Source organism: Azolla caroliniana, unplaced genomic scaffold (assembly GCF_043228905.1).
Source record: "Azolla caroliniana isolate FFs.n. ecotype wild unplaced genomic scaffold, voAzoCaro1.0.p SCAF_15, whole genome shotgun sequence".
NCBI classification, from domain to species: domain Eukaryota; kingdom Viridiplantae; phylum Streptophyta; class Polypodiopsida; order Salviniales; family Salviniaceae; genus Azolla; species Azolla caroliniana.
The window spans coordinates 14,957,244-14,977,645 of NW_028230450.1; the positions used below are offsets into that span (position 1 = coordinate 14,957,244).

General features: G+C 37.5%; 7 non-coding genes across 7 annotated transcripts; all 7 read right to left on the minus strand.

Annotated features, from left to right (window-relative positions):
• Positions 1-369: 369 nt before the first annotated feature.
• Positions 370-443, minus strand: TRNAN-GUU (transfer RNA asparagine (anticodon GUU)). Its single transcript has one exon. It is a non-coding gene; the product is annotated as a tRNA-Asn (tRNA).
• A 520-nt stretch (positions 444-963) lies between these two features.
• On the minus strand, positions 964-1,037 carry TRNAN-GUU (transfer RNA asparagine (anticodon GUU)). Its single transcript has one exon. It is a non-coding gene; the product is annotated as a tRNA-Asn (tRNA).
• Positions 1,038-1,476: 439 nt separating this feature from the next.
• Positions 1,477-1,550, minus strand: TRNAN-GUU (transfer RNA asparagine (anticodon GUU)). The gene has a single exon. It is a non-coding gene; the product is annotated as a tRNA-Asn (tRNA).
• Positions 1,551-16,797: 15,247 nt separating this feature from the next.
• On the minus strand, positions 16,798-16,871 carry TRNAK-CUU (transfer RNA lysine (anticodon CUU)). The gene has a single exon. It is a non-coding gene; the product is annotated as a tRNA-Lys (tRNA).
• Positions 16,872-17,353: 482 nt separating this feature from the next.
• On the minus strand, positions 17,354-17,427 carry TRNAN-GUU (transfer RNA asparagine (anticodon GUU)). The gene has a single exon. It is a non-coding gene; the product is annotated as a tRNA-Asn (tRNA).
• A 485-nt stretch (positions 17,428-17,912) lies between these two features.
• On the minus strand, positions 17,913-17,986 carry TRNAN-GUU (transfer RNA asparagine (anticodon GUU)). The gene has a single exon. It is a non-coding gene; the product is annotated as a tRNA-Asn (tRNA).
• Positions 17,987-18,598: 612 nt separating this feature from the next.
• TRNAN-AUU (transfer RNA asparagine (anticodon AUU)) lies at positions 18,599-18,672 on the minus strand. Its single transcript has one exon. It is a non-coding gene; the product is annotated as a tRNA-Asn (tRNA).
• Positions 18,673-20,402: the final 1,730 nt, after the last annotated feature.

Consider the following 20,402-nt stretch of genomic DNA (forward strand, 5'->3'; position numbering starts at 1 on the left):
CTTAAGGTTAACAACAATAAGCTCTACAGAACTGAGCTATTGAAGCACATCAATTTTGTATAATATTAGGTACCCCATTACCTTCTAGATCTTAATTGTCGTCTCAAGCAATTAAAATGTGGAAGATATGTAGTTCATAGGTATTTCATATTTATAGGTTCAAGTACATGGGATTAATTAAATTGGCTTTTTAAGTATTTCATATTTATAGGTTCTAGATCTCAATTGGTCGTCTCAAGCAATTAAAATGCGGAAGATATGTAGTTCATATTTATAGGTTCAAGTACATGGGATTAATTAAATTGGTTTTTTAGGTATTTCATATTTATAGGTTCAAGTACACGGGATTAATATCAAAACCAAACATCTCGCTCCAAGGAGGGTTTGAACCTCCGACCTTATGGTTAACAGCCATACGCTCTAGCCAACTGAGCTATTGAAGCACATGGACTTTGTATAATATTAGGTACCCCATTACCTTCTAGATCTCAATTGGTCGTCTCAAGCAATTAAAATGCAGAAGATATGTAGTTTATACGTATTTCATATTTATAGGTTCAAGTACATGGGACTAATTAAATTGGTTTTTTAGGTATTTCATATTTATAGGTTCAAGTACACGGGATTAATATCTAAACTTGACATATCGCTCTAAGGAGGGCTTCAACCTCTGACCTTATGGTTAACAGCCATATGCTCTAGCCAACTGATCTATTGAAGCACATAGATTTTGTATAATATTAGGAACCCCATTACCTTCTAGATGTCAATTGGTTGTCTCAAGCAATTAAAATGCAGAAGATATGTAGTTTATACATATTTCATATTTATAGGTGAAGATATGTAGTTTATACATATTTCATATTTATAGGTTCAAGTACATGAGATTAATTAAATTGGTTTTTTAGTTATTTCATATTTATAGGTTCAAGTACACGGGATTAATATCTAAACTTGACATGTCGCTCCAAGGAGGGCTTGAACCTCCGACCTTATGGTTAACAGCCATATGCTCTAGCAAACTGAGCTATTGAAGCAGATCAATTTTGTATAATATTAGGTACCCCATTACCTTGTAGATCTCAATTGTCGTCTCAAGCAATTAAAATGTGGAAGATATGTAGTTCATAGGTATTTCATATTTATAGGTTCAAGTACATGGGATTAATTAAATTGGCTTTTTAGGTATTTCATATTTATAGGTTCTAGATCTCAATTGGTCGTCTCAAGCAATTAAAATGCGGGAGATATGTAGTTCATAGGTATTTCATATTTATAGGTTCAAGTACATGGGATTAATTAAATTGGTTTTTTAGGTATTTCATATTTTATAGGCAATTAAAATGCAGAAGATATGTAGTTTATACGTATTTCATATTTATAGGTTCAAGTACATGGGATTAATTAAATTGGTTTTTTAGGTATTTCATATTTATAGGTTCAAGTACACAGGATTAATATCTAAACTTGACATGTCGCTCGAAGGAGGGCTTGAACCTCCGACCTTATGGTTAACAGCCATACGCTCTAGCCAACTGAGCTATTGAAGCACATGGATTTTGTATAATATTAGGTACCCCATTACCTTCTAGATCTCAATTGTCGTCTCAATCTTTTAATCCATGTGAAGTGTTCTCCATAGACACATTGTACTATGTTGTATGTTGTATCTATACTAAATCAGTATTTACTGAAGGATGTAAAGTAGTCATCTTGTACTCATAGTATTGTCCGTCCTTAAGAGAATTGTACTAATTATCTTTTAATCCATGTTGAGGGTTTTCCATGGAGACTGTATTGTACTGTGTGTTGTATCTATACTAAATCAGTAATTATTGAAGGATGTAAAGTACATGTCTTTTACTCATAGTATTGTCCTAGATTGAAGAGTTTGTACTAATTATGTATTAATCAATGTTGAGTGTTCTCCATGAACACACTGTATTGTACTTGTTGTTGTATATTACTAAATCAGTAATTATCGGAAGATGTAAAGTACATGTCTTGTACTCATAGTATTGTCTTATATTGAAGAGTTTGTACTAATTATCTATTAATCAATGCTGAGTGCTCTCCATGAACACACTGTATTGTACTATGTGTTGTATCTATACTAAATCAGTGTTTATTGGGGGATGTAAAGTATATGTGTTGTAGTACTAATTATCTTCTAAGGAGGGTTGTGTTCTCCGTGGACACATTGTACTGTATTGTGTATTGTGTATTGTATCTGTACTAAATCAGTATTAATGAATGTAAAGTACTCATCGTCACCAACATAGTACTCTCCAATATTGAAGAGTTTGTACTATTTATCTGTTAATTCATGTAGAGTGCTTTCCATGAATTCATTGTACTATGCTTTGTGTTGTATCCATACTAAATTTGTATTAATAGATGCCAAGTTCACATGGTTGACAACATAGTACTATTTATCTTTTAATAAGTGTAGAGTGTTCTTAATGGATACATTGTGCTATGCTTTGTTTTGTATTTGTACTAAATCAATATTAATGGATGTGTAGTACTCTCGATTGACAACATAGTACTAATTTTGTTGGAAACCTGAGATACAAAAGCAGGTATTTCTCCTTATTCAACATTTGTATGCAATGTAACTACTTCGGGTCTGGACATGGAAAAGGAGAGCATGATGGCGCGGGGGCTGTGATCAAACGTGCCCTTACAAGTGAGCAGTTGGATAATAATGGTGCTAAGTTACAAAATGCACATGATGTTGTGCAATGGCTAACATGGAAGATGTCAAATGATGGTAAAAACAGATTGTTTGTTGAAGTTCGCGTTGATGAGGTTGATAGAACTAAATCATATGGTTGTAAAAACTTGAAAGGCACACGCAGCACCCATTGTGTATTAGGGTTCAGCCACAAGGACACAACACAATTGTTACTCCGTACTTTATCATGCTTTTGTTCCATGTGTATAGATGAAGCTTGGGATAAAAGCATCAACCTATCAATTGTCGAGCTCTAGAAGCTACAGAAGCTTGAGCTTGAACGACAAGATGATATTGAAGAGGATGCGCATTCAAACGATATTGTATACTACAACCAACATCAAGACTTGGCAATTTTATTGGAAGTTGGAGATCATTTTGCAATGCTCAAATCTCCGCAGAATGAAGATTTAGAAGACTACTACATTGTGGTGTGCAAGCAAGGCAAGACATTATTGAAAGAAGTGGTGAGGGATGGCTGGGGCAACAATTTCAACCTTGGTGAGTCTGTCGTGTATGGAAACTATTATGCAAAGTTGTCGCAGTGCAAGAACACATATGCATTACTAAAAGAAGCATTGATCGCAATAATCTACGCTGATGCCATTCTTGCGATCAAATTCAATATGACTCAAGCAAATCACAAGGTTAAGGGATACAACACTGTCTACAAGGTCCCCCAAGAGGTTCATGAGCACATATTAGGGGAGGTCTCTCTATTTCATGCTTGAAAGTCACCCTATCAATTCATTGTACCAGAAAACTAAAAAACATCCACTTGTAGTTCACTATTTGATGTATTGATATATTAATTTTGATGATTGACAAATGAATTGATATATTTCATCTTTCTTCTATGATGTATTATGAATCGATATATTTGATGTATTGAGACTATTTATTGAGCTTGTATTGTAAGTGTTTATGGTAATTATAGAGTTGCTTGTTTCCATGGTTTAAGGTGTGAAGTCTTCAATACTTTTGTATTGTCAGTGTTTATGGTAATTATAGAGTTGCTTGTTTCTATGGTTTAAGGTGTGAAGTCTTGAATACTTAGTAGCCTAAATATGGCCCAAACTTATTCAACTATCAAGTCTCTATTGTGTGCACTCAAGTCATTATTCAACTCTATTGTGCACTCAAGGAGACCATACTTGGCAAGTATCAATATACATATTAGTACTAACGCAAGTATCAATATACATATTAGTACTAATGCAAGTATCAATATACATGTTAGTTTAGTACTAATGTCAATTGCAAGTATGTCAATTGCAAGTATTAAGTAATACATAGTAGTCTCCCAAAGTATCTCAGTTAGATGGATACATACATCTGATGTAAAGTTCGGTTGCATGGCAATATATACCAATCTTCTAAATCATCATCTGGTATAACAAACTGTATATAACATCTCTGTTAACAATATAGAATTTTATTTGTAATCAACACAATCATGGTTGCATGGGAGTGTACCTGGGAGTGTGATAAATTCGTACCTCCCTCACCAAAGATCATTTCAGAATTAGCAATATAGAAAGTCAGATTACACTACAACACTAGATGAGTGATCTGATCTTGACAGCATTTCAAAGTTAACAATAGAATACATTTTCATTCTCTTCAATTGGCAATATAGAATTTCACACTAGTATAACTACTGGATTTTGGTATACCAAATAGTTCAATTTCAGACATCACTAATAGTTCAGCTAAAGTTCAAGTACAATTGAAAGACAATCGAAAGACACTGGTATAACTATTTCAGATAAATGAGACAGTATTTTGGTATACCAAATAGTTCAATTTCAGACATCACTAACAGTTCAGCTAAAGTTCAAGTACAATTGAAAGACAATTGAAAGACACTGGTATAACTATTTCAGATAAATGAGACAGTATTTTGGTATACCAAATAGTTCAATTTCAGACATCACTAACAGTTCAGCTAAAGTTCAAGTACAATTGAAAGACAATCGAAAGACACTGGTATAACTATTTCAGATAAATGAGACAGTATTTTGGTATACCAAATAGTTCAATTTCAGACATCACTAACAGTTCAGCTAAAGTTCAAGTACAATTGAAAGACAATCGAAAGACACTGGTATAACTATTTCAGATAAATGAGACAGTATTTTGGTATACCAAATAGTTCAATTTCAGACATCACTAACAGTTCAGCTAAAGTTCAAGTACAATTGAAAGACAATCGAAAGACACTGGTATAACTATTTCAGATAAATGAGACTGTATTTTGGTATACCAAATAGTTCAATTTCAGACATCACTAACAGTTCAGCTAAAGTTCAAGTACAATTGAAAGACAATCGAAAGACACTGGTATAACTATTTCAGATAAATGAGACTGTATTTTGGTATACCAAATAGTTCAATTTCAGACATCACTAACAGTTCAGCTAAAGTTCAAGTACAATCGAAAGACAATAAGACACTAGAGGGCAATTTGGTTGATCTTGTAATGCGCTTGTTGTTGGTGCCAGTTTTTTCTGATTTTACATTCTTCTTTATCTTAAAGCCTTTAGGTATCAGTTGACTAAGTGGCACTTCATCATCAGAGGCATCAGAGAAAGGCGTGGATGCACGAGCACCTTGTACTAGTGGCAAGCTTGAGAGAGCAACTGTGTTTTCTGCAACTGCAATGCTTGTACACACATCCACAAAGGTACTGTCGATAGAAAATTTATCACTCATCTCCTGAATGTGGATTGTTTTAGTACTCATGTTGTTGCTAGTATGCTCAGTCTCAGTACAATTAGGCTCATGTATGTGGGCTACAGTAATACTCTTGGCGAACTCTTGGCTGGTGATAGTCACCTCATTCTTAAGACCATTGTGCTCTCCTTCTTGGGTCAACTCCTCTTGTACGATGGTTGTCACCTCATTTTTAAGAGAACCGTGCTCCCCTTCTTGGGTGGTCTTTATTGCCTGGTCCTCATGGGTGATGCTAGTAGGCTCCCCTTCATTAGTAACGATGTTCTTTCCACAATCCTCATGGGATTCTTTAGACACTACTAGCACATTCTCAGTACAATCAGGCTCCTCTTCAGTACTAGCGATGTTCTTTCCACACTCCTCATGGAAATCTTTAGACACTACAGATACATTCTCAGTACAATCAGTCTTCTCTTCAGTACTTGCCATATTCTTTCCACACTCCTCATGGGCTTCTTTAGACAAATTGTTGTTTGTACATGCCAGCTGCTCTTCAAATATGAATGCTTCGTTTTTCTCACAGTCCTCATGTGTGGAAGATGGGCTTCCAGAGTCTGCCTCCGTGCAAAGGTTAATTCCAAAATCTGACTCTGCACTTGTGCTCCATATAGTTCCCGATTCATTTGATTGCAATTGGGAATCAGACTGCTCTTGTAAACCTAAATAATGGGATTCCAAAGAATATTAGTATCAACTCACATACTCAAAAGTTTGCAAACATACCAACAACAATGAACATAGGGTTAAGAGCCACATTTTTACCTATTGTTACATCGTCATACTGTACAGCCGTAAATACCCCATTGCAAGTGGTAGGCTGGGTCATCTTCTCCACAACATCTAAGTGCTCAACAGGGTTCTTATGATCTATAGAATGCACCAAAAGGAACACTATCATAGGGTTGTTATGATCTAAATCATTGTTTTCAAAAACTGGCTTTTGACATGTACCTGGTAGTGTGATAAATTCGTGTTCACGATCAGGTTTTGGACTTGTATCTCCCTCACCAAAGATCATTTCGTCATCAGCTAGTAACACAAGTACATGGTATTAGACAATGCATTAGGTTGACAACTCTCCGGACAGGTGAGAACATATATGACTCACCATTGCATTCAACTTTGCCTTTCTTGCCCTTTCCATACAACATTCTTGCAACATTCCTCTTCTTAGTTGGCTCTATTTCTAAAGAAATTAGGCATTCAACACTTTCTCAAATGAGAATTAAGATATGTTGGCAAAATTTGTGTTACCTGGATTGTTTTGATGTTGACCGGAGCTTGGGGAATTTGTTTGTAGAAGCATATGTTCCACTGCTTCAATGGCCCTTCTCATACATTCATCTTCATCATAAAAGTCATAGGTTATTGGTAATGATGGTCCCTGAACCTTGGAATGTTCAGCAGATACCGAGGGTTTAGGCACAGGGCTGGTTGTTCCATTACCTTCCCTGGTGTGGAGTTGCTTGACACTACAACATTCATTACAAGAAACCAAAAAACCTTCAAGGTTAGTACCGTGATATAAAATATACAATGTAGGTCACAAGAGCTGCATTACTAATTCATTAAGCTACACCTAGTTCCCATATTACACAACTAGTACTAATCATGAACAATGTACTACTCAGTTCCCAATTTAAACAAGCAGTACTAATCATGAACAATGTACTACTAACTTAGTCAAATTACACAAGGAGTACTAATCATGAACAATGTACCACTCACTTAGTTGCCAAATTACACAAATAGTACTAATCATGAACAATATACTACTCACTTAGTTCCTAAATTACTGAACTAGTACTAATAAGGAACAGAAGTAGTACTAATAATGAACAATGTATTGCTCATTTAGTTCCCAATTTACACAAGTAGTACTAATCATGCACAATGCACTACTCAGTTCCCAAATTACACAAGGAGTACTAATCCTGAACAATGTACTACTCACTTAGTTCCCAAATTACAAAACTAGTACTAATCATGAGCAATGTACTACTCACTTAGTTCCCAATTTACAAAACTAGTACTAATCATGAGCAATGTACTACTCACTTAGTTCCCAATTTACAAAACTAGTACTAATCATGAACAATGTACTACTCGCTAAGTACTAATCGTCATCAATGCAGTACAAGTATAGTGTGTACTAACACTAGTACTAGGCACGTTGTAATATAGATTGGACTAACATCTAATCCAAGAAATGTAGATTGGATTTTAGTACTAACGTGGTATTTTGCACACAAGTAATACTAAATGTAATATGTGTTCTACACACCTAATTACATAACTTGTACTAATTACACCAACAGTATTAATCTTGAACAGTATTAGTACTAAACGTGATATGTGTTTGACACACCTCATTTCCAAATTACACAAACTGTACTAATATTTAACAATTTACTATACACCTTGTTCCCAAATTACATAACTAGTACTAATTCCCAAGTTAGACAAACAATACTAACAATCAACAGTGTACTACAAGTATAGTGTCTACTAAACTAGTAGTAGGAAAGTTGCAATATAGATTGGACAATGTTGTACTTGGTTCCCTTTTAGTACTAATTCTGGAAAATATCCCTTCAACTACACATACCAATTATATATTAAGAGTACTGCCAATACTAACCCACATAATTAGGGTTCCACATATTAGTTGTTAGAGATACACTAATACTAATCCATTGTTCTCCTAAATTTGAAGTATGAATTGTGGCGTACACTCATTCTAATCCAAATGTAAATTGACATCATATAATACAAACAATAGAATTATAGAGCCACATACCGTACGGGTGTACTTTTAAACCCCGAGCATAGTACCACTCAGCCGCAATTGTAGTTTTACAATCCATACATGTATTCTCTTTCTCAAAATGATACTTAGCACATAGCACATGATATGTGTGCAAGCACGGTGTAATCACAACATCCATAGCCTCCAACTGGAATCCGAGGCCACAAAATATACACCTGGCAGATTGCAAACATGAGTTATAATATATTAGCTAATATGATATTTATACCACAGAAGTAGAAATAAATAACTTTTAAAGCCAATACCGTGATATAGCTATACTAGTAATGGTACTTTCCATACCACTTGGGTGCTCAAATACAGATGGACACAAAGTTGCAAAACCTTTTTGTTTTAAATCCTGCATCAAGCACGCAAGGTTCTCGGAATGCAACTTTAAAGCTGACAACTTATTATCTATTTCGGAATGTGCATTCCTGCAAGTATCAAGGTCTCTCATCTGTGAACCTAATTGAGTGCCCATATTGTTTAGCTCTTTCTTCAACTCCTCTTTCAACACCTCACTTTCTGAATTTTGGATTGTTGATGCAATCCATTCATATGTAGTCTTTAATGAAGAGAATTTCTTTTCTACCTGTATCTCAGCTGATTTAACTGCTTCCAAATCAACAAGTAGTGCTTGTATTCTTGAGCTCATAGAAGCTATGCAACTGGCCATCATCTGTTCATGCTTTTCAGTCATTGTGGCCCGTACCTTTGCAGATTGAACTTGGTGGACATGTGTTGTAGCCGGAATATCCACATGACAGGTTCCTGATGACTTCAAGCCAGTGTTGGTACTGGAGGACCCTTTATAATGTTCTGATCGGTGCCGATTAAAATCTTCCCAATCTATGTCGATGCCACCCTGAACTTCACATGCAAATGCACGTGCAAAAACAGTACCCACCTCATTGTTACAGATTTGATTTGTATCATAAACATGTTCATATCTCGTCTTCAATAAGTTCACATATTCCCTCTTAAATCGTCTTATGTGGAATCCTCGCCTTGTATCGGGATGCGCTGACCCCCAGGTTTTTATCAACCACTCTCTCAGCTCAGGAAAAACTTCAGGTCGTGCTCGAAGGAAATAACTCCATCCGAGAGGCATGTCTTGAATGATGGAGTGGTACATCTTTGTTCTCTGTGTTGATGAATTCATCACCCTTTCTCTTGTGGGTGTCTTCTTGCTTTATTTGATAGGTGTCATTTTTCCTTCCTTCACTGGTGTCTTCACTTTCTCTTTCATCAATGTCTTCTTTATGGGTGTCCTTCTCGTCATTGTCCTAGTCATCACTATTCTTGTTGAATGAATATGCATGTACTAGAATAAAACTCATCAAATTACCATCAACACATAGCAAATCATCACATTGCATGTACAAGCCATGTCAAACACACAAAAACCCTAAATAGTCGTATGAAAACTCATCCATGTCTAACACATACAAATTAAAAACAGACAGGAAACACAGAGAAAACGAAAACATACCAACAAAACGAAAACATAGCAACTCATAGCCAACTCCATCTAAGTTGCATGTACAAACCATGTCAAACACACAACCAACCTAAACAGTCGGAAGACAACTCATCCAGGTCAAACACATGCAAATTAAAAACAGACAGACAGGAAACACAAAGAAAATGAAAAAATACCAGTTGGGCATGCAACACATAGACTATGAATAATGAAAACCTAAAAATTCCCACACATACAAATTAAAAACAGACGGACAAGAAACACAGAGAAAACGAAAACATACCAATTGGGCATGCATCACAGAGAATACCTGGAGGTCGTACAAGCTGCACATGGATTGATGGGTCGAAGGCAGATGGAGCCAAGGTCAAGGCAGAGGTACCACACCTTGGGAGCACACCAAGCCTTCAAAATCACCTATATACAAGAGGTTGTTGACGAGGCTGCTGCAGAGGAGACAAATGAGTATACACAAGCCTAAGAAAATCAACAACAAGAACATCAATCTGGGGAAACAAAAATCTTTGCATATACAGAGAAAGAGATCAAACCTGGCACAGAGGGGAACACAACAACTACGCGGGGAAACAGAGAATCGAAGGTGGAGTGAGAGAGAGAAACATAAAGAAAGAAAGAAACAGAGATTCAAAGGTGGAGTGAGAGAGAGAAAGAGAGGGATAGATAATAGATATGTGTTGTCTTTCTAACTTTCTGCCACTGTCTGTCTGACAACTTCGAGACAAAAGAGAGAGAGAAAGAGAGAGAGAGACTGAGACTGACCAACTATCACATTCGAAACCTTCTCCAAGTGTGCTTTCATACAACTCTACCTAGGAGAATGAAGTTACAATTAATGTATTAAATACGGCCTTGGGACATTTCGAGTGTGACGTATAATATCTTTGTACATTCGAGTGTGACGTAATGAAATTGTTATTTGAAATTGAACACCATTCAATAAATGATAATTGTTTTATTTTCAATTTTTAATGTTTATTTTCTTCCTGGATTTAGTACTAAATTTTTGGCCAAAAGTTGGTACACCATAGCATGCTTCGACCCCATTAACTATGTGTCATAGAATCATATTCTATGACACATAACTAATGAGTTGCATATTCCCCATGACTATGAGTCTTCACATTCCCCAAGAGAGAGTGGTTGTTGTAGTTAGTTAATGAAGAGAGAGGGTGACTATATATAAAGCACCCTTCTCCTACTTCATACTAAGTTGGTTGTGACTCCTTGTTATGCTACATTTTGTAAATCTTATTCTACTTGTGCAATATACACCTTCTTGAGTATTCTATTTTCCTCTCATTTATCTATCTTGAGTTCTCTTTTCTGTCCTCTCTTTTTCTCTCACACATATACACACATAACACACATCTATTCTGCTGCACAAGAATAACCATTGATTCTTTACAGATTGAAACATATTGTCTTCTGATACTCGGGATGATGCGATGTTGCACGATATCGGATGTGGCTATGCTTAGATGGTTTGCATATGTAAAGTCATTTAATCCGGAGGTTCGACACATCTTGGGAAAAGACAACCCGGTAGTGGATATGTTATCAATGGCCTGGTTTGAAGATGACATAGTCAAATCAGATAATGAAGAATTTTCCGAAAACTACATTTCTTCGGAGCACATATGCCGGGTGAACGTGATTCGGGAGTTCCGGGAAGACAAATACGAGGGAGAAAGCTTACTGATTGGGGAAGTGCTACAAGAAATCGAGGAATCATCAGACAATAAAGAAAAGAGAACTGAGATCCGAAGGAAGAAACGGGAAGTCTGGAAGTTCTTCTTGAACAATAGATTAATTTGGAGAGAGCTGAAAAGACCGGATGGTATACTTCCGTGTTAATGGTTTGGAATCTTACCATTATATTAACACATCATGAGTGTTAGAAAAGTAGATGTCCCACATACAAACGTAATTCCACGCATATTTTTAAGGATAAAACTTTAGTTAGAAGAAAAATGCATGATAAAAAAAAAGAAAAGCTACACGTGCAAATCTAGGGTGCATGAACACTATAGTCGAAAAAAAAAATGCATGAGCTTACAAAAAGCATGTTAGAGAAAGCATATAGATAGAAAAACCATGGATTGCTAAGATTCTCTCATCACTATATAAGGATGGGGAGCAAATTGTAATAAGGTTCTTGATTCTTGGGTTTTTTATTACAATCAAAATATTGATTTATATAATACTTGTGAGATTGACAAGTTTTGATCTCTTTTCTCTATCTACTCTAATTTATTATAAACTATATTAATTCATGGGATTCACGTCAAACTAATTCACTATATTCGTGGGCTTCACGAATTTTTATCTCTCTTTCTTACAATATACACATATTCTTATTAGCCTTAAAACTCTACTCGTCCTAGGCCATAACCTCAGCGGTTTCCACCTGACTCATGGAACAATCTAGCGTTGTCGTGAAGATTTTCGGCGATAGTGTGAAACTTGTAAGGAATATACAAAATCGAGCGTGGTTCTTCTCACAAAATATAAAACAATAATAGTAAAGATATTATCTTAAATAAGTTTAATATCTTCATACAAAAAGATAGAGGTCTTCAAGAGCTTCTGAATGTGCTTTACTACGTAGGAAACAGACATCTAAGTGTCAAGTTATGTAGGTATGAAGTTTACAAAGAAGAAGAGAAAAATATGTGATATCCCACATAGACAGGACAAATAAGGAACCCACCATATATAAGGCAAAGAAAAAGCTATTGTCTTTGTGTCTATGTGTGGGGCATAGAAAGGTTAAGTTGTATGACTTAACGAATGGAAGTAGCCAAATGCATATAACTATGTGTTTTGGACGAATCCGACAACGATGTCCAACGACGACATCCGACGACAGCAACTGTGACCGACGGAGCCGACGAGACAACGACCGGAGGAAGGAATGGCTTGTAAAAAAACATTAATAATAAAAAACATATGTGTGTGTGTGTGTGCGCACGCGTGTGTATTCAAAAGGAGTGCAAGTGAAGATTTGATCCTTGCACCTCCACATTAAGAGTCTATAGACTTCACTAGGCTATGTCATTTCTTTAGAAATATTTTTTCTATCATTATAGTTTTAGATGTAAATTCTCATATTAGAGCTTAATTGAGTGAGATGTACATGCATCACATGCATTCCATGTATGCCTTGTACTCACATGCATCATATGCATGGGAGCATCTATAAAAGGATAGATGGGAAAAAGATCAAGGATGTTTGTTTGGGGATTCAAGAATTTAAGAAGAAGAAAAATTCGTCCTCCAATTGATGATCTATCTTGTCTCTCAAATCTAAAGCTAAAAATTTGATCTTATTTCTCTCACTCTCTATCTCTCTTTCGCCATCTCAATTTCTCTCCCTCAAACTATCTTAAACCCTTTCTTGCTAAAGCTAGTGGGTGCTACGAGTCCTTTTGGTCCAGAACCCCGGCGGTTCCGCCTCATGATGCGCACATAGAGATGAATCCTAACGACAACGTCGAAAGGCACGACACCGATCTAATTCTTCATTCCGGACTGCAATCCGGATCCGGTTGAGGTTGTTCGCTCAACACTCCCCCTCAAGCTAAACTTGACGTCTAATCTTTGTGTCATTGTTTGTGTCTGTCGGTCGTAGCGTCTAGCTCGACCTGGCGTCTTTCTAGCTGGGTCGCACTCCTTGTCTGGTTCGGTTCTTCTTCTAGTGACCTATTGGATTCCGCGCTCAACCTTTTTGGTCAGCTTGTCTTCTCATAAGGCCCTTCTCGACTCCTTCGTTGTTTTTACTTTGGTGGTCCTCGACCCGTGTATCCCTCCGTGTCGGGGTCGACTTCCGCTGCCTCCTCGTTTGTTTGGCCTTCTATTGATTCGGCTCCTCCGAATCGACTGCATCTGATTCATTCTAACTCTTCTCCGAATTGACAATCTCCAATTCGTCTTCAAGCTTCAGGCCCTTCACCACGTTGGACCATGTCCGCGTCTTGGCCTTCTCCTTCCCGTCAGCTCGGTTCTTCTTGACTCTACCGCCGTCGCCGCTTGTTCCAACTTGTTCGGATTTGCTGATATCTCTAGTCAACTCGACTTCCTTTTTCTTCTTGTCTCTTCTTGCTTCGGTTGATTCCGGCTTCGGCTCTCCGTTCCGGTGGCTCGCCCAACGTCCCTCCCTAGTTGTAAAGAGCCTTAGTACGAAACTAACACACATCCTTCACTCCGTAGCAGTTAGCAATTTCCCATATACGAAACACTCCAATCAAGGTAGATTATGATCTATGCCACAAAATAGATGGTATGATGAGGATTGTAGGAACTTACATAGACAACTTAGAATGTCGCAACACAGTGGTAGTATTACCTCAGTACAAGCTCGCAAAGAAATGCGAAAGTTGACACGTCGTAAGAGATAACCATGGGAGGCATCCCAATATTGGGAACTCTAGCATATGCTCATGAGTAGCGATTGTGGCACTGCATGGAAGAGATTATGGGAACGAAGACCACAAACACCCATCGAAAATCCCAAAACATGCCACACATATACAGAGAGACTTTACCAAATCCCAAACCAACAACCCATTTCACTACCTTCTAAACCCAGACCTACCGTCGGGACAGTTTTCACGACCTCTATGGTCGCGAAGGTCAGAACGAAATTACAACATAGGAAGTCCATGGACCACATCATATATGGGAGAGAGTGTCTAGCTCCCTTGCTAACTCTAATCTTTAATAGTGTGCCCTCGCGGACGGTTTTCCACCACAATGGACGATGAACATAGTGGCCTCCATACATAAAGGGGGGGGGACCCCATGGACCGAAATACATATAGGACCCTTATGATAGGTCATACCCGTGCTAAATTATATGGTGCAGTAATAGAGGGAGAGCTTAGGGATTATATGCAGACCTTAAAGCTTCGCGTAGCTGAAAAGATTGGTTTTAGACGATCATATCTTCACACTTAAATGCTTAATTAACCAGAGTAAGGCTCGCAAGAAGAAGTTATATTGTTGTTTTGTGGACTTCCGAAAAGCCTTTCACACAGTCCTTAGAGAGTCGTTGTTGGATAGGTTTAAAAGCTTGAGGATACCAGATGACATGGTTTGGGCCATCTATGTACTATATCAACAAGTGTTCGAGTGTGTTCAATGCCCAGGTGGCCTATCCAATTGTTTCACTAGCACTATTGGTGTAAAACAAGGTTGCCCCCTATCTCCGACTGTTTTTGGGATCTATGTTGTTCGTAAGGGAGGCAACGGAGTAGCCTTTGAGGATATGTAGGTTTGTATCTTGGTCTATGCAGATGACATAGTTTTGCTCTCTGAATCGGAGCAAGACCTACAAAGGCACCTTAATGCCTTAGATGACTTTTGCACACAATGAGGATTGGCAGTGAATCTAGGCATAACTAAAGTCATTATATTCCACACATCGGCCCAAGTTAGAGCTAAGTGTCACCTAACTATCTACCATAGGCCAGCTGAGGTGGTTGGATCATAACTCTATCTCGAAGTCACTTTCAGTGACAACTGGAGTAAATTTTTGATGACACAAGCAGCGAAGGAAATACTTAGGAGAGGACATGCATCCCTCTCACTCCTCGAGAGACAATACCATCAAGCTTACTTTCAAAAGCCACAGACTAAAGGGTCTATGTCTCTTTGACTCATTAGGGACGCTAATGTTTAATATACCAAATTATTTGAACCTCAATTTGTTGGACTATCTTTTGTAAGTAGCAATATTCAAGACTTTTCTATGTGGTGTTTCTAATAAGAAGGTGGTTTCGTAGCTCAGTTAGTTAGGCCATCTGTTTAGTAAGCAGGTTTTGAATTCAACTCTCAATTAAAGCAAGCCAAAGTCATGTTTTTCCCTCATTTAATTTGACGTGTTTTTTTAATGTATGATATACCCATCGTATTTCAATCTTAAAATACAACTTGTTGTGAAATACTTAAAATAGAAGTTGTTGTCCTTATTTGTGAATCCAATTTTGCTAAACCATTACGGTGTTATAATTAGTCGAGCTGGAACACTTCTATAGATCAATCGTTCTGCTTTAGGAACATAAATATATTAGAAAACAATCATGATATTTTCATTTCATTTTTATGTAGTTCGTATTTATAGGTTCAAGTAGATGGTTGAATATCTAATCTTCACATCTCCCGCCAACGAAGGCTTGACCTGCTCATCTTATGGTTAATAGCCATACCCTCTAGCCATTGTGTCACTACAATTTTTTAAGCTATAACACTTCTGTATATCAATTGATTTTTACATCCTCATGAAGTTTTTGCTGAGGATTTAGAGCAAGGTATACCCGTTTTTCTTATTTGCTGTGTGTATCTTGTTACCTAACTTCTAATGAAATACATGCGATAACATAATTTGTATTCTCATCTTGCTTTAATAACATAGGTTTTTCTTATTTGGTGTGTGTAACTTGTTACCTAACTTCTAATGTAATACATGTGATAACATGATTTTTTTCTCATCTTGCTATAATAACATATGTAGATTATAAAACAATCAACATATATTCATGTGGTTGTTTAGGTATTTAATATTAATAGGTTCAAGTACATGGATGAATATCTAAACTTCACATGTCGCTCAAGGAAGGGCTTGAACCTCCGACCATATGGTTAACAACAATACGTTCTAGATAATAGAGCTATTGAAGCACATCAATTTTGTATAATATTAGGTACCCCATTATCTTCTAGATCTCAATTGTAGTCTCGAGCAATTAAAATGTGGAAGATATGTAGTTCATAGGTATTTCATATTTATAGGTTCAAGTACATGGGATTAATTAAATTGGCTTTTTAGGTATTTCATATTTATAGGTTCTAGATCTCAATTGGTCGTCTCAAGCAAATAAAATGCGAAAGATATGTTCATAGCTATTTCATATTTATAGGTTCAAGTACATGGGATTAATTAAATTGGTTTATAGGTATTTCATATTTATAGGTTGAAGTACACGAGATTAATATCTAAACTTGACATCTCGCTCCAAGGAGGGTTTGAACCTCCGATCTTATGGTTAAGAGCCATACGCTCTAGCCAATTGAGCTATTCAAGCACATGGATTTTGTATAATATTAGGTATACCATTACCTTCTAGTTGGCAATTGGTCGTCTGAGGCAATTAAATTGCAGAAGATATGTAGTTTATACATATTTCATATTTATAGGTTCAAGTACATGGGATTAATAAAATTGGTTTTTTAGGTATTTTCATATTTATAAGTTCAAGTACACGGGATTAATATCTAAACTTGACATGTCGCTCGAAGGAGGGCTTGAACCTCCGACCTTATGGTTAACAACCATACGCTCTAGCCATCTGATCTATTGAAGGACATAGATTTTGTATAATATTAAGTACCCCACTACCTTCTAGATCTCAATTGCTCGTCTGAGGCAATTAAAATGACGAAGATATGTAGTTTATACATATTTCATATTTATAGGTTCAAGTACATGGGATTAATTAAATTGGCTTTTTAGGTATTTCATATTTATAGGTTCAATACACGAGATTAATATTTAAACGTGACATGTCGCTCCAAGGAGGGCTTGAACCTCCGACCTTATGGTTAACAGCCATACGCTCTAGCCAACTGAGCTATTGAAGCACATGGATTTTGTATAATGTTAGGTACCCCATTACGTTCTAGATCTCAATTGTCGTCTCAAGCAATTAAAATGTGGAATATATGTAGTTCATAGGTATTTCATATTTATAGGTTCAAGTACATGGGATTAATTAAATTGGTTTTTTAGGTATTTCATATTTATAGGTTCAACTACGCGGGATTAATATCTAAACTAGAAATGTCCCTCCAGGCAGGGCTGGAACCTCCGACCTTATTGTTAACAGCCATACGCTCTAGCTAACTGATCTATTGAAGCACATAGATTTTGTATAAAAAATATTAGCTACCCCACTACCTTCTAGATCTCAATTTGTTCGTCTCACGCAATTAAAATGCAGAAGATATGTAGTTTATACATATTTCGTATTGATAGGTTCAAGTACATGGGATTAATTAAATTGGTTTTTAGGTATTTCTTATTTATAGGTTCAAGTACACAGGATTAATATCTAAACATGACATGTCGCTCCAAGGAGGGCTTGAACCTCCGACCATATGGTTAACAGCCATACGCTCTAGCAAACTGAGCTATTGAAGCACATCGATTTTGTATAATATTAGGTACCCCATTACCTTCTAGATCTCAATTGTCGTCTCAAGCAATTAAAATGTGGAAGATATGTAGTTCGTAGGTATTTCATATTTATAGGTTCAAGTACATGGGATTAATTAAATTGGCGTTTTAGGTATTTCATATTTATAGGTTCTAGATCTCAATTGGTCGTCTCAAACAATTCAAATGCGGGAGATATGAGGCTCATAGGTATTTCATATTTATAGGTTCAAGTACATGGGATTAATTAAATTGGTTTTTTAGGTATTTCATATTTATAGGTTCAAGTACGCGGGATTAATATCTAAACTTGACATGTCACTCCGAGGAGGGCTTGAACCTCGGACCTTATGGATAAGAACTGTATGCTCTAGCCAACTGATCTATTGAAGCACATATATTTTGTATAATATTAGGTGCCCCACTACCTTCTAGATCTCAATTGGTCGTCTCAGGCAATTAAAATGTAGAAGATATGTAGTTTAGACGTATTTCATATTTATAGGTTCAAGTACATGGCATTAATTAAATTGGTTTTTTAGGTATTTCATATTTATAGGTTCATGTACACGGGATTAATATCTAAACTTGACATGTCGCTCCAAGGAGGGCTTGAACCTCCGACCTTATGGTTAATAGCCATACGCTCTAGCGAACTAAGCTATTGAAGCACATGGATTTTGTATAAATTAGGTACCCTATTACCTTCTAGATCTCAATTGGTTGTCTCAAGGAATTAAATTGTGGAAGCTATGGAGTTCATAGGTATTTCATATGTATAGGTTCAAGTACATGGGATTAATTAAATTGGCTTTTTAGGTATTTCATATTTATAGGTTCTAGATCTCAATTGGTCGTCTCAAGCAATTAAAATGCGGAAGATTTGTAGTTCATAGGTATTTCATATTTATAGGTTCAAGTACATGGGATTAATTAAATTGGTTTTTAGGGATTTTATATTTATAGGTTGAAGTACACAGGATTAATATCTAAACATGACATATCGCTCTAGCTAATTGAGCTATTGAAGCACATTGGTTTTGTATAATATTAGGTACCCTTTTACCTTCTAGATCTCAATTGGTCGTCTGAGGCAATAGAAATGCAGAAGATATGTAGTTTATACGTATTTCATATTTATAGGTTTAAGTACATGGGATTAATTAAACTGGTTTTTGTAAAAAGTAAGGTGCGGAAGCAAGTATGAAGACCGAACAGAAGGAAGGAAACTCAGGTTCCATGGAGAGCTTGAGCTTACGTAGTATACTCGGGAGAGACAGAGAGAGGAAACACAAAAAACTATATTCAATAATAATACTCAATTTGTACATAAGACGTGCTCAGTGAGCACTTTTATACAAGTCCTAGAAGGACTTCAATGCTCATCAAGAGCTCCTACACTAACTCCCAAATATATTCCTCACGGAATATCTTTCCTAACGGCTTCCCGGTTTATGCACTCGACCTAACCGATCGGTCCCAACCGATTCGGTCCTCGGCTTCTTCAGCCGATCCGGCCGATGTTGAGCTTGTCTCTCAACACTCCCCCTCAAGCTCAACTTGAGGCTCTTCGGGATCTTCACAGCACCGGTTCATCCTGGCTTCGCGCCTCGCTCGCGCTCCTCGACCTGTTCGACTCCGCGCGCTTTGACCCTTCCGGTCGGCTTGTCTGCTCGTGTGGCCCTCATCAACTCTTCTGTTATTGCGGTGTTGACGCTTCTTCTGCTCCATTTTCTTCCGCTTGGGCCTCGGTTGATTCCGCGTGTCTGAATTAAACATCTGAACCGACTCGGCTACCTCCGATCGGTCTTCGCTCTCGTCCGAGTTGGCTGTCTCCAACTCGTCTTCGGTCTTCTCGCCTTCGATGGCGTCATCTTCCCCATGCGTGGTTGGCTTCGGCTCTCTCCTTCGGTTGCTCCCCTTCTGTCCGCTTCCGAACTTTTCGGCGGGTCCGCCCTCGGCTTCTTCAGCCGATCCGAAGTTGAACTCGACAACCGACTTGGTGTCGCGGTCTCCGCTCCTTTCCTGCTGCTTTGCTTGGTCGTTCGGGACTGTTCTCCCCCTCAAGTTTGGCACGTCGAGGTGACGCAATCCGAGCGCACCTGAGAATTGCCGCAACTTGTCCAGACCAAGAGGCTTGGTGAAGATTTCGGCAGTCTGCCGATCCGTCGGAACGTACTGAAGTTCGACTTCACCGGAAAGGACATGCTCACGGACGAAATGGTAGTGCATGTCAATGTGCTTGGTCCGAGCATGGAAGACGGGGTTCTTCGCGAGTTGGATGCTGCTGAGGTTGTCGCAGTAGATCGTCGTTGGATCGGACACCTCCTCTCACAGGTCCTTAAGTAGCCGCTTCAACCATATGGCTTTGCATGTTGTGACAGCCGCTCCTCGGTACTCG